This window comes from Saimiri boliviensis, chromosome 19 (assembly GCF_048565385.1).
Source record: "Saimiri boliviensis isolate mSaiBol1 chromosome 19, mSaiBol1.pri, whole genome shotgun sequence".
NCBI classification, from domain to species: domain Eukaryota; kingdom Metazoa; phylum Chordata; class Mammalia; order Primates; family Cebidae; genus Saimiri; species Saimiri boliviensis.
Genome location: NC_133467.1, coordinates 41,882,962 through 41,896,001, shown reverse-complemented (window position 1 = coordinate 41,896,001; position 13,040 = coordinate 41,882,962). Strand labels below are relative to the sequence as shown.

Sequence of the window (13,040 nt, the reverse complement as noted above, 5' to 3'; positions counted from 1 at the left end):
GGAGTGCAGACACTGTGGGATTTGCCTGTGGTACCGCCGCTTTGACGTCCCGGAGCTGACACCTGCCTTCTGCTGAGGACACCGGCAGCGGGTTTCCACTTGTGCCTCCTCCACCTGCGGCCTTCGTTCGGTCAGCGACCACCGTCTTCCTCCACCGCTCAGCCTACAAACGGAAGGGCCCTGGAGGACGCCATCCGCGCTCACTCCCCTCCCACCCTCCCGGGCATCGCCTCCCGTCACCTCTTCCGAGGACCTAACGAGCACGGTAGCTGCAAACGGAGGTGAGGACGCTCCGCGGACCCGCCCGTGTGCACACGATCGCCACGACTCGGCTTGGCCTCTCTCTTAGTTCGCAGCTCAGCCGGATCCGCGCCTCCGGGGCGGCGGTGGCAAAAAGTGTGGGCGTCTTGTGTGCAGATCGGCAGGGGCTGGCAGCTCTGCGCGGCTGGGTACACCTGAGTGAGAGGCCCAGCCGCTCTCTAAAGCTGCTTCAGCAGATAACTGGCACCGAGATAAGCCAGAGCGGTGTCTTGAGAGGCGGTCCGCCAGGACTTGCCCTCCTTCGCCGGGGTTTGCACCTCACTGCGGAGGCTGTTCTGCATCTGGCCCTTGGAGCAGGCCGGCTGACAGCGGAGTAGGAAGATTCCCGCGGGAGGAAGGCTGGTGCCAAAAGTTTCCCTGACCGGGAATCGAACCCGGGCCGCGGCGGTGAAAGCGCCGAATCCTAGCCACTAGACCACCAGGGAGACGCACGACAATGCTTTCTCTCCTGTCTTCGGTCTCAAGTGACAGTTCCCCGTGCTCTGGGAGGACTTCGGCCTTTGGAGGTCGCTGATGGCTCCTGGGGTCGTCTCACAAGGCCGTTCCCGCTTTTCTCCGAAAGAAGAGCCCGCAGGCAACGCAATGAGCGCTCAGCGATGCCCACCAAGGCCACAAGCCCCGAGTTCCCGAGCGAGGTGCCGCCACCGTTGACCTACAGATGCGCGTCTGCGAGGCGGCAGCGCGTGGGAAAGCGCTCGCGGGTCGTGGGGGCCTGAGCCACGCACCAGGTTGCCGGAAGGAGGCGGGAGCGGGGCGGCGTCCCGGGTGAGACCCGGACACCCTCCGCATCATAAAGGACTCAGAGCCCGGCATCCCCGGCATCACAAAGGACTCGGACGGATGCGCAGACCGAGGCGGGCTGGATGGAAAACTCTTCCCAGGATCGGGGCCCTGAACGGGTCTCTGACCTTCCCCCCTGCAACCTGCGACAACTGCCGTTTTCCCATCTTAGGCAACTGCGACGCCACACCTTCTATATGCTTCGGGCAAAACCCGAGAGTGTCCTCTGACGCTGGAGTTTTTCCCTCAGATCCAAGATCCAATTGGTCGCCAAGTCTCGATTTCCCGTCGGCCAAGTGCGTGGACATTGATGACCTGCACGCGAGTTTCTCCACCTCCGCGGAATAGCTACTTCGGGGTGCGGGCGGGGTGGGGGCGGGGGGAAGCCCTCGGGTGGATCCTAGGGTGTTCAGCAGCATCCTCGCCTCCGCTGACGAGACGGATGCCAGCGGCCTGACATTCTCCCTCCCGCTTCCCCCAGTCGCCGCCAAGTGTCCCAGCGGGGATGGGGGAGGGGTGTGCGGGCGAAGTTGTCCCTTGTTGAGAGCCTTGGTGCGCCTCGTCCTGCTCTCTGAGCTTGTGCAGAGGACTCTCCAGATGAAGGCTCCGGGGTCCATCCAGCTCCAGATCCCCTCCCTCCCTCACACGGTCGGACCTCAGGATTTGAGGCTTTTAACATCTGGACATCGTGAGAGTCTACCTCTAGGTCTTTTCTTCCATTCTGTCCTCCACATCGGCCTCTTCCGAGCCTATTGACCAGGGCCAGCCGGGCAGACGGCTGGGTTCACCCGCCTCTCCTGGAGCTTCAGGTCTCTTCCGTTGGGCCTGCAGAGAAGCCTAGGGGAAAGAGCTGAGCATCTCGGGCCTGTCGGAAAGGGATCCCTTTCTGAAGGGAAGGAAAGGCCGTGACTCCTGTCATGTTGGGCAGGCAGAAGAGAGCTCAAAGGGAAAAGAAAAAAATCCTATGAGGTTTCAGGATCTAAAGTCACCATTTAGTTGACCTAACCTCCTCCGGAGGTCCTCCCAGTGTTCCTGTGGCTGGCGAAGCCAGTTGAGTCCCCGTCTCCAGTTTGCCAAGGCGGACAAAGCCGACGACAATGGGCCTGTCCACCATCTTCCTCCCTATGCACAAAATGCCAGCTCTTCCTGTTTCCAGCTGGCCACATCCCACCTGATGACCAGCTTAGCAAATTAGAGACTCTCCCTGGGCTTCCATCTCTGTCTCAGTTCGGGCTTCTATAACAATGTGCCATACACTGGGTGGCTAACTCACAACAGAAATTTATTTCTCACAGTTCTGGAGATTGGAAGTCCAAGATCAAGGTGCCAACATGGTAGGATTATGGTGAGGGACTTCTTTTCTGGTTATAGACTGGCACTTTCTTATTGTATCATCAGGGCAGAAAGAGGGTGAGAGAACTCTCTGGGGTCCCTTTTATAAAAGTATTAGTCACATTCACACTAATGGGACTCAATCCAGACTGTGCCGAGTGTTGCGGACTTTTTGCATGTTCATCCTTCCTGCAGACACCTGGAGATCCATTGTCCCCAGAGGGTACAACAGACAATCTTTGGTCACAAGTCAGCAACCAGCGTTCGTGAGTGAGAGCGCGTGTCCCAGTCTGAAAGGAGAGTGTATTCGTCCGTTTTCACGCTGTTGACAAAGACATAGCTGAGACTGGGCAGAAAAAGAGTTTTAATCGGACTTACAGTTCCACATGGCTAGGGAGGCCTCAGAATCACGGCAGGAGGCAAAGGGCGCTTCTTACCTGGCAGCAGCAAGAGAAAATGAGGAAGGGCCAAAAGTGGAAACACCCGATAACCCCATCAGACAGTGAAACTTACTCACTATCAGGAGAATAGCATGGGAAAGACCAGCCCCCATGACTCAATTACCTCCTCCTGGGTCCCTCCCACAACACATGGGAATTCTGGGAGATAAGTTGAAGTTGCGGTTTGGGTGAGGGCACAGCCAAACATATCAGAGAGGGAGGAAGTGACAGCATATCCCGATGTGTGTGAGGATTTCATGAGTTCTTACCTATTTCAAAATTTGTTGCCCTGTGTGAAAAAGAGCAAAACAAGGACTTGCACTCTCTGACTTCAAGGCTTACCGTAAGTTATTGTCATAGGCAAGGCATAGGCAGTGACAAAGAGATAGACAGAGTTAAGGGGCCTGAAACTGATCCACAGCTATACGGGTCAATAAATGGGTTTTCAGTAAAAGCAGTTCAACTGAAGAAAATAAATCATTTCACTTGATGGACTTTCCTGCGGAGGTGGAGGAGACCAACCGTGTTATTCTCCCTCACGCTGCACACAGGGTAATTTTATACCAGAACTGAAAAGTTAGCGGTATAAAGCATTTCAACAATACTTTGAGATTTGTTGGAAGGCAAAGATTAGCCTGCCAACAAGGACACAGAAAAATATATATGAAAGAAAGACAGAATAAATTAGACTTCATCACCGTTAGCCAGGTCTTCTCATCAAAAGATACCACGAAGAAAGTGGAAAGGCCAGTAAGCTACAGACAGAGAAAACAGTCACAACATGTATCTGACCTCCACGCCTCGTAATGATAATTGTAATCTGACCTCCACACCTTGTAATGATAATTATAATCTGACCTCCACACCTTGTAATTATAATTACAGCGATCCAGTGCCCTGCACCCAGTTTCTGCTGGAGTATTTTCTGGGTGTCTCTAATGGGTAAGAGAGGGCCCCAGGGGATATTCCTACAGTTGCCAGATGAACAGTGGGAAAGACCCCACGTTGACCAACCCCGGAGGCCTGAAAACCCAGGTCATCAAGGAGGGTAGAGGACATCTGGACCCTGACCCAGGCCCCTGGATGGGCTGTGCCAAGAGACCCCGCAAGGGAAAGGATTCCCTCCGCCTCCGGTTCTCCGTTCTTCTGGGATTAGACGACCTGGACCCAACTCCCTCCCCCAGCACTGGGGATGGGGCTTTTCCGAGGGCCGGGGATCTTGCTGTCCTAAGGACAGCAGAGCAAGGGGGTGGAGGAGGAGCTCAGGTGGTGGAGGAGGGGAAATCAGGTGAGATGCGTGGAGCAGTTGGCTATACCAGGCACAGGGACGACCCACTGGACCCAAGAGCCTGCATGTGAAGCCCGGCCTTGGGCCACCTTTTTCCTCAAAGGGGTGCCTCTTCCACGGGGCCTGCAAAGGGACTGTGGAGAGAGAGGCCTTCGGCCCACGCCTCTGAATGCTGCCCCACCGCAGCGTGCCCTGCGGCCTCTGTCTTGCTGCTGGGGGGCAGTCAGAACCACAGGGCTGCAGAGCCTCTGTGCTGGGCGGCGTCCCAGCCCGAGCGCCAGAGCTCGGCGGGCAGGCCCCGGAGCAAGTAGAGAGGACGGCACCTTTTGGACAGAATGTGTGGAACAAGAGCGACGGCTCAGTCCTTCAGGCTCCTCACGAAACGAGAAGTCAGGAAGATCAGGGTGCAGACCTGCTTTCCCACGCAGGGCTGAAGGCAGACAACCGGAGAGCGAGCAGCACGTGGGCCAGTGAGGTCGAAGACAGAAGCCCGCAGGGTACCCCTGCCCTCAGCCTTACCCCTGCCCCCCGCATTGTCCACACCCCCTGGCCACCTCCTCAGAAGTGTATTAGGAATCCACATTCCACCTGGCCTGCCTGCTGCGGGAGGCACAGTGGCCTGATGGAGCTTGACGCAGGTGCGGGAAGATGCCGCTGGTCTAACTGGAGGTTGGGAGTCCAGGCTGCAGAGGAGAAGCTTGGAGTGCAGGATTTGGTGGTATGTGTGTGTGGCAGTAAGCAAAAGAAAGAGATAGGTAAGCCACTGGAAATACCACAAGAATTCAGTTAGAAGATTCCCGGAGAGGTATGCATGCAGGCGTTCCCGAGATCCAGAAAGCAGCTGCCGCGTAACTGCAAGCTGCAGGCAAGCCCTAAAAGGCTGATCTTTAAACCGCCTGTTGGGTTCACAAAGGCAGTTTCTGAACAGTCTTAAGAGCAGAGGTGCGCTAAAGCCACTGAGCCCTGCGGTCCGGGATCCCAGTACATTCTTTAAGGACCATTTATGGAAGATTTTTGAAACTGTCCTCGGTAACCCCCAAGAATGTTTTGGTTGTTTTGGTTAGGAGTGGAATTTTAGACGTCATTGATTTAAAAATTAAAACTAAAACTCTGGAAACCATAGAGAGATAAAATTAAAAGAACACATTCGCTCTCTTGAATAGAAATATGTTTTTTTTTTTCTTTCTTTCTTTCTTTTTTTTTGAGACGGGGTTTCACTCTTGTTACCCAGGCTAGAGTGCAATGGCGGGATCTCGGCTCACCACAACCTCTGCCTCATGGGTTCAGGCAACCTCTGCCTCCTGGGTTCCTGCCTCAGCCTCCTGAGTAGCTGGGATTACAGGGACACGCCGCCATGCCCAGCTAATTTTTTGTATTTTTAGTAGAGACGGGGTTTCACCATGTTGACCAGGATGGTCTCGATCTCTTGACCTTGTGATCCACCTGCCTGGGCCTCCCAAAGTGCTGGGATTACAGGCTTGAGCCACCGTGCCCAACCCAGAGAAGTCTTAAGTACTGAGTTCCTGGCCAGTATTTGGGAGGTCAGACACCTGTCCTTAGACTCTCTCCCTTTTGTGGTTTAGACACAACTGAGCAGTACTAATGTTAAAATAGAGACCATAGGACTGTCAGAGCAGAGTCTTCAGAGCAGGAAGATAACATATTATACACAAGATGTAAGGCCATGCCAGGCAAGGTCAAGCCATGCACCCCTCAACTTAAAGAATAAACTATGTTCTAATTGCCACAGGTATTTTTCTTCTTCCTTTTTTCTCTAGCAGCTAAACCAGCACTGGCCTTGAGATAAGCAATGCTGAAGCCCTCACAGTTCACCCCTTACCACACACTGACTGAGCCCCCCACACACATACAAGCCATAACTACAGCTTGGATCACTCACTTCCTCTTGATAAGAGCCCTCTGGCTGTGGACGGGTTCTGGCCAGTTTACAGAGGCTGTGCACCTGATTGCCTTTGTGCACCTCCTTCGCCTTTTGAAGCATGAGGCCTAATTAGAATGTATTTAAATGTTGTCTCCACCCCAAAGTCAGCATGGGTTGCATGTAGCAGACATGTTTCTTCAGCGTGCATGCAGCAGGATCCTTGCATGAACATTCGGAGCTCTCCTATTCCCTGTTAAATGTGTATATGTGGCCAGCCAGATCAACGTAAATACCTGTTCCACTCTCTCCTCCCTGGAAAGCTACCTTTCCGGTTTCAGCAGGAGGGCATGCCTCCCAGTCTGTCAGAATGGCCACCTTGCACGCTTGAACCCTTTATAAAAAATAAAATCTCCTTTCTAAGTTTATAAATTGTGCAATTTTTCAGTTGACAATTTTCAGTTGTCAGTCAAGCCACAGACTGGGAAAAGTCATTTGCCATATATTTATTTGAAAAATGACTCAATTCCTGAATAGATAAGGGAACTTCCGTAGATCTGTAATAGAGAGCTAAGCCAAATGGAATCAGGCAAAATATTCGAATAGGCTTTCGAAAAGGAGAATTTCTTATATGTTGGAAGCCATAAGAAAGTACACTTGATAGTATCACTCATTAGGCAGGTACAGATTAATTCCACATTGAGATAGCACTAAACACTCACCAGTGTGTGGCTACTTTTTCTCCCCTGAGACAGGGTCTCACTCTGTCACCCAAGCTGGAGTGCAATGGCGTGATCTCCACTCCACTGCAGCCTCCCCCTCCTGAGTAGCTGGGACTACAGGTGCATGCCACCATGCCTGGCTAATTTTTGTATTTTTAGTTGAGACGGGATTTCACCATGTTGGCCATACTGGTCTGAGAACACAGCTACATCTCACAAAGTTAGTACACCAAATGCTGGCAAAAATTTGGTGCCACTTCAACTGTCATTCCTGGTGAAAAACCATTCTAGAAGACTGACAATGTATACTAAAGTTAAACTTATAATCAGGTCATGACCCAGCAATTGAAGTACTTCCATAAATCTCAAGTGAACAAAAGACTGTTATGTGGATTGTAAAGTTTATTCTCTGTAGGTTTATTGCCAAGTTAAAAACGAGGAAACTGAGGCCAACACAAGAAAATTAGATGCCAATTTATTCAGCACCCAGGCAAGGTTCCGCGGTCCCGGGGAGAGGGGCCAAGGAAATGGCGCCTGATTCCTCTCCGGAGTGGGGTTTTATAGGGAGTGAAGGCGTTCGATGGGATTTGGAGAAACAGGATGTGGACGGGGTGAGCTGCTATTGGTAGGTAGGTGGGACTTCCGGTGAGCCGGCCAAGCGCTGAGTGCAGAGGGGATTCCCACGGCGGAGCTGGATGATTGACATCATGTAAATTTTCAAGCGGGGAGGGAGATGGGCATGTCCAAACTCTGCGAGGCAACCAGCCTTACATGGATCACGAGGTCAAGAGATCGAGACCATCCTGGCCAACATAGCGAAACCCTGTTTCTACTAAAATACAAATCTTAGCTGGGTGTGGTGGTATATGCCTGTAGTCTCAACTACTCGGGAGGCTGAGGCAGGAGAACTGCTAGAAGCCAGGAGGAAGAGGTTGCAGTGAGCCGAGATCATGCCACTGCACTCCAGCATGGTATGTATATACCTATGCAGCAATCCTGCAAGATCTGCACATGTACCCCAAAACATAAAGTAAAATAAAGAAAAAAAAACAAAAAAACAAAAGAAGATACACCCTGGAATGTGGTTTGTTCCCAGTAATTTCAGGTATTTAAAGAATGGTTAAATGATCACTTGACAGTTATGCTATAAACAGGAATAAGACAGGCTGACTCAAACACCATTACTTTGAGAAGATAAATTTTAATGTCATTTTCAATCTTTAAAATCTTTGCTTTTATTTTGAAAAAAAAATTCCTCAATCTTAAAAAGATCACTGCAGAAATTTTAAACAAAAGAGTATCGTCCATTTGCTTTTTCAAATAATAAACCTGGAAACATATTCTGATGAATGTCAACAGTGAATGTAGTGTGGTATATTGAGAACTGACTTTCACATAGTGGCTAAATTTACAGAGATTACATTTCATGAGGAAATGCATTATGAATTTTAATGGGGTATGTTTATTTAAATCTAATTTTCTATTCTGTTTTGGGAAATAGTTGTTTGTTTCTTTTAGTGTATTCTCCTTCCTGTCCACATATGTGGAAGCTACCTATTCTCCTCTCTTTTGAAATAGCTTAAAAGACTCAAAGAGAATGGCCTGGGCTTTGCATATCCTTAGTCTGATAGACATTTCCCTGGCTGCTCACTTAAATGGATATTAGCAGCTAACTAAGTCAACTACGTCTCTTGTCAGCTAGAAATTGATAATGGCTTGCTGGGCGCAGTGGCTGAAGCCTGTAATCCCAGCACTTTGGGAGGCTGAGGCGGGTGGATCACGAGGTCAAGTGATCGAGACCATCCTGGTCAATATGGTGAAACCCCGTCTCTACTAAAAATACAAAAAATTAGCTGGGCATGGTGGCGCGTGCCTGTAATCCCAGCTACTCAGGAGGCTGAGGCAGGAGAATTGCCTGAACCCAGGAGGCGGAGGTTGTGGTGAGCCGAGATCCCGCCATTGCACTCCAGCCTGGGTAACAAGAGTGAAACTCCGTCTCAAAAAAAAAAAGAAAGAAAAGAAAAGAAATTGATAACGGCTTAAAAATTAGCAAAATCTCTGTTTTGCTATGGCCTTATGTGTTGACAGTCTTATCTTAAAGACAAAAAATTTTAATTGTATGGATTAACATTAACTTTGGCAAAAATTAAAATGCAGGCAGGGAATTTTTTTTTCAACAACAGAAACTAGCAAAAGCAAAGATACAGTAAAAATTGAAAGTTTCCAGTGTAGAGATATAAATATAATAATTCACACAGCCAGGGATGATTAATGAATAATACAATGTTTAGGGGATGATCATTTGAATATAGGATATTAATACTTTTAAAAAACATTTTTCCAATTAGTTCAGTATAAAAAAGGTGTCTTTGAAAGGTACAGATCTGGCATCACAATAATGGTGATCGACAAATGGTGGAACAGTCCTGGCATCACGATCATGGTGATAGACAAATGGTGGAACAGTCCTGGCATCACGATCATGGTGATAGACAAATCGAACAGTCCTGGTATCACGATCATGGTGGGAGACACACAGGACCTTCTCTGCCTGCAGATGGCTGAGGTAGCATTGACCCTGCAGTGTTCCCGCAAAAACACTTAGGCTGAAGTTAATCATGAGGACATTTTCAGACAACTGCAGAGTATAAACCATCGACGCAGACAGCTGACCTGTCTACAGACAAGCCCATGTCACCACCATCAATGACAACAACAAAAAGGTGAGGAGACACTCTGGGTTCAAAAGAACTAAGGAAATGGAGCTGCATTATCTTTCGACTCTTTTTCAACCCAAAATGTCTCTTCTCTTTCAGTTGTGTGATCTGGGGTGACATGGGCTGTCTGAAGGAGACAGGTCCGTCGTGCTGCTCACTGGTCTACATTCTGCAGTTGTCTGGAGATTACCTCAGGCTATGAAACTCAGGCTAAGTGTTTTCAGGAAGAACATGGCATTGTTCACACTCTGCACCGGCAGAGTCCCAGGTGACGTGTTGTCTCAGTGTGGGAATGTGACCCCTATCCGGGAGACCAGGTGAAGTCTTATCACCATCATAGTGAGAAACCTACTGTCCGTGTCCAAAGTCAAGCGAACATGCTCTTCTACAAATAAAAAAGAGCACATGTGTAAGCCTGGCAGGTGTAAAATAACTCAGGATAGGCTGGATACATGGAATCCAATACATCCAGTGAGTACCGGAAGACTTCAGGCTCTTCTGCTTCCACCAGCTCCATGATGAGCCTAGAAAAGGAGAAAAAAACAAAGAATAAGTCAAGGAAAATAAGACACCGCAGAGCCCCAACTAGCTTTCATGGGGAGCACAAGAAAGTCGTTAATAAAAAAATAAAAATAGATCCCTTAAAGACGTAACAAATTATTGCCCTATGTTGGGATGGGCAAGAGTAGGGTAAAAAAGAATGAAAGAAAGAGAGAGAGAGAGAGAGAGAGAGAGAAAGTAAGCTCAGCTAACCGCCCAGGTGACACACTCATGAGGGAGGAAAAGGACACTCTGAGTGAGTACCCTCAGGACACACGGCGGACACTGATCATAAAAACAAGTATGCTCAACCTACGGCACTTAGTACATGATAAGCGGAGGAAGAAATGGAAACCTGAATATCTACTGCAATGCAAACCAACAGCAATGTTAGTAGGAGTAGTTCAGGCTTCGTTGAAACCATGGTATCGATATTGTCAGCCCACTCCCTTCTCCCTGGACCTGGCATCTCCAGGTGTCTGCTCAAAGTTACCTGGGGCATGGTGGGTCTTGGTCTTCTTCCTCTTCTTGCTTATTTTAATCTCTGCAATAAATTCAGACAGGGACAGACAAAATAAGCCAATTCCCCTACACCCATAACAGTCCACTGTCTAATCCCTACACACGGACCTCAGGCTCCTCAGCATGAGGACAGGACAATGTGAGAGACAGACTTCAGGAGATCCCAAGGCCAATCATGATAGAGATTCCTCGGTTTGTGTCTCAGAACCAATGGTGAAGTGTCCCTATTCTGGTAGACCATTAACCTTTGATCCCAAGTGTGTACAAACAGTTACACCAAGTTTGTACAAACAGGGAAGAACCTCCCAGACATGCTTGGGGAACAAAACTCATGAGGAACTTGGTAGCTGGCAAGAGACATTGAATTCAGATGGACAGACAGCTCGTGGGCATGGGCTGCATAGCTTGGTGTGAGTGTGCAACACCTGCCTTGGGTTTCAATGTCCTGACAGTCGGTCCAGGGTGCGACGGGCATGGCCTGAGACTAGAGAGAGAGCAAAGCTCACTGACCCACCCCATGTACGTGCCTCAGACTGAATCCAGAGTGACTGAAATCTACACTGATGTACAGGGTCAGCCCACAGAGATGACAACTCTCAGCCCGGACAGGGGAGCAAAGCCCAAAGACTATGGGGTCTATCTGGGACACAAAATGGAGCTTTACCGCCTTCACAATGGAGTACTCACTGTCTACGTCACGAGCCAAGTCGACTTGCTGCTCCTCTAATGAGTGCAAGTTGCTCCTGTAAGGCTCATTGAAGGCAGATGTGCCAAGAGGAACTGAGAGAGTCGAATAACCTTCATACCAGGACTCCTGGGGGGCTTCCTCCTCCACAGACTCCTGCGGATTCCTGATGAGCCAGGCAGGACAGGGTGACAGAAGATTAAACCAACAGAGATTAGACAACAGAGTATCCCAGCTGATCTGATGGAAGTCAGAATGAAGTGGTCCCAGAAAGCAAAGGAATTTTCCCTTCAAGAGAAAAAAAAAAACTATCCTTCTAAATGCAGGGCGGAGGGTGACTACCCTGGGGACAGATCACAAATGAGCAGCAGGTGCTCAGTGCATTTGCACAGATGAGCCACTGCAGGCCACCCAGACTCCCTGTAAACTCTCATCATGAACTGCAGCACAAGACCCAACACGGGGCTTCAACTACTTCGCATCAGTTGTGTTGAATTTTCCACGTGGCGTTCAAGTGAACAGAGCTCTTGAGGCATTTCAGACACCCAGATCTTGGGTATTAAGGGCCTCCCTTTTCCAGTATTTTGATATCATATGTATACTTTTTGAATTTCTTCTATTCACAAATCCTAGCAAACATGCTAACAAGAAATACAAAGAAAGCATATATGCGTCTCTCAATGGATTTAAACACATGTGAGAGAACAGGTGAAATCAGGAAATCCCCATTTGCTGAGGTCACCTGGCTCATCTGATTGCATGTTCCTATATTAGGACGACTAAGAAATTAAAACGTATAAAAGTGCCACAAATCACGCACAACATTGTCAATAAAGAAAATTTGTAGCTGGGTGAAAGGAAGAAAGAGTTCCAGTCATCACTTCCTCGGTTTCCCTGGATCTACAGTCTCCAGGTGTCACTACTGAACAAACAGCTGAAAACTCCACAGCATTACCTGTGGGGCACTGGCCCATTTTCTTCCTCTTCCTCATCATCACTTTGACTTTCTGTAAACAAATTCAGAGAAGCAGGTCACGTGAAGAACATCACACATCACATGTGACCAAATCAGTGTTAAGTCACAGCACAAGCACAGAATTGTTCCCAGGGCAAGAATGCAAATTCTGACAGGAAGATTCCAGGGTGCCCTAGATGAAGCCTGGTAAGTAGGTGAGTCTGCTTTCCAGATGCCCGGGCTAAAATCTCCCTGTACAGGTACACCATAATGCCGTATTCTCTCCGCGAGTCTATGCAAAGTTAAACCAAATTTTTTCCCAGAAAGTCTCCAAAAATTAGTTAAACTATTTTCGGGGAGTGTTGCTACAACACTGACATATCTCACCAGGTAGCAAGGTCATTGAATGGTTAGATGCATCCGTACTTGAAACTGGACAGATATGTAAATTCTAACAACACTTGCTTTAAAAACAATCTGTGAGCTTTGCATAGTGGCAGTATCATAGCCAATGAGGTTTATCTGAGACGCAATTACCAGTAAATGAAAATTTTTCCCAATACCCCGCCGTGATGACTTGCAATACAGTCTCTCATTGGCAGTTTTTTGAGTGTCTCTAGGGAGACTGAATTAAAAAAAGATTAAAAAAAAAATCTTTGGGCTGGGCACGGTGGCTCACGCCTGGAATCCCAGCACTCTTCAGAGGTGAGCATTTCACGAGGTCAGGAGATCGGGACCATCCCGGCTGACACGGTGAAAGCCTGTCTCTACTAAAAATACAAAGAAATTAGCTGGGCACGGTGGCACGCGCCTACAGTCTCAGCAACTCGGGAGGCTGAGGCAGAACAATCGCCTGAAC

At 48.9% G+C, this 13,040-nt stretch overlaps 1 long non-coding RNA gene, 2 other non-coding genes and 1 pseudogene across 3 annotated transcripts; 2 read left to right on the top strand and 2 right to left on the bottom strand.

Annotated features, from left to right (window-relative positions):
* Positions 1 to 674: 674 nt before the first annotated feature.
* On the bottom strand, positions 675 to 746 carry TRNAE-UUC (transfer RNA glutamic acid (anticodon UUC)). Its single transcript has one exon. It is a non-coding gene; the product is annotated as a tRNA-Glu (tRNA).
* A 3,108-nt stretch (positions 747 to 3,854) lies between these two features.
* On the top strand, positions 3,855 to 4,784 carry LOC101052240 (putative protein FAM231BP; annotated as a pseudogene).
* Positions 4,785 to 9,164: 4,380 nt separating this feature from the next.
* On the bottom strand, positions 9,165 to 11,400 carry LOC141582155 (uncharacterized). The gene is made up of 3 exons (XR_012514995.1): positions 11,229 to 11,400; positions 10,513 to 10,563; positions 9,165 to 10,003 (listed from the first exon to the last, which is right to left on the bottom strand). It is a non-coding gene; the product is annotated as an uncharacterized LOC141582155 (long non-coding RNA).
* A 1,263-nt stretch (positions 11,401 to 12,663) lies between these two features.
* Positions 12,664 to 12,806, top strand: LOC120360307 (U4 spliceosomal RNA). The gene has a single exon (XR_005576860.2). It is a non-coding gene; the product is annotated as a U4 spliceosomal RNA (small nuclear RNA).
* The last annotated feature ends 234 nt before the right edge of the window (positions 12,807 to 13,040 follow it).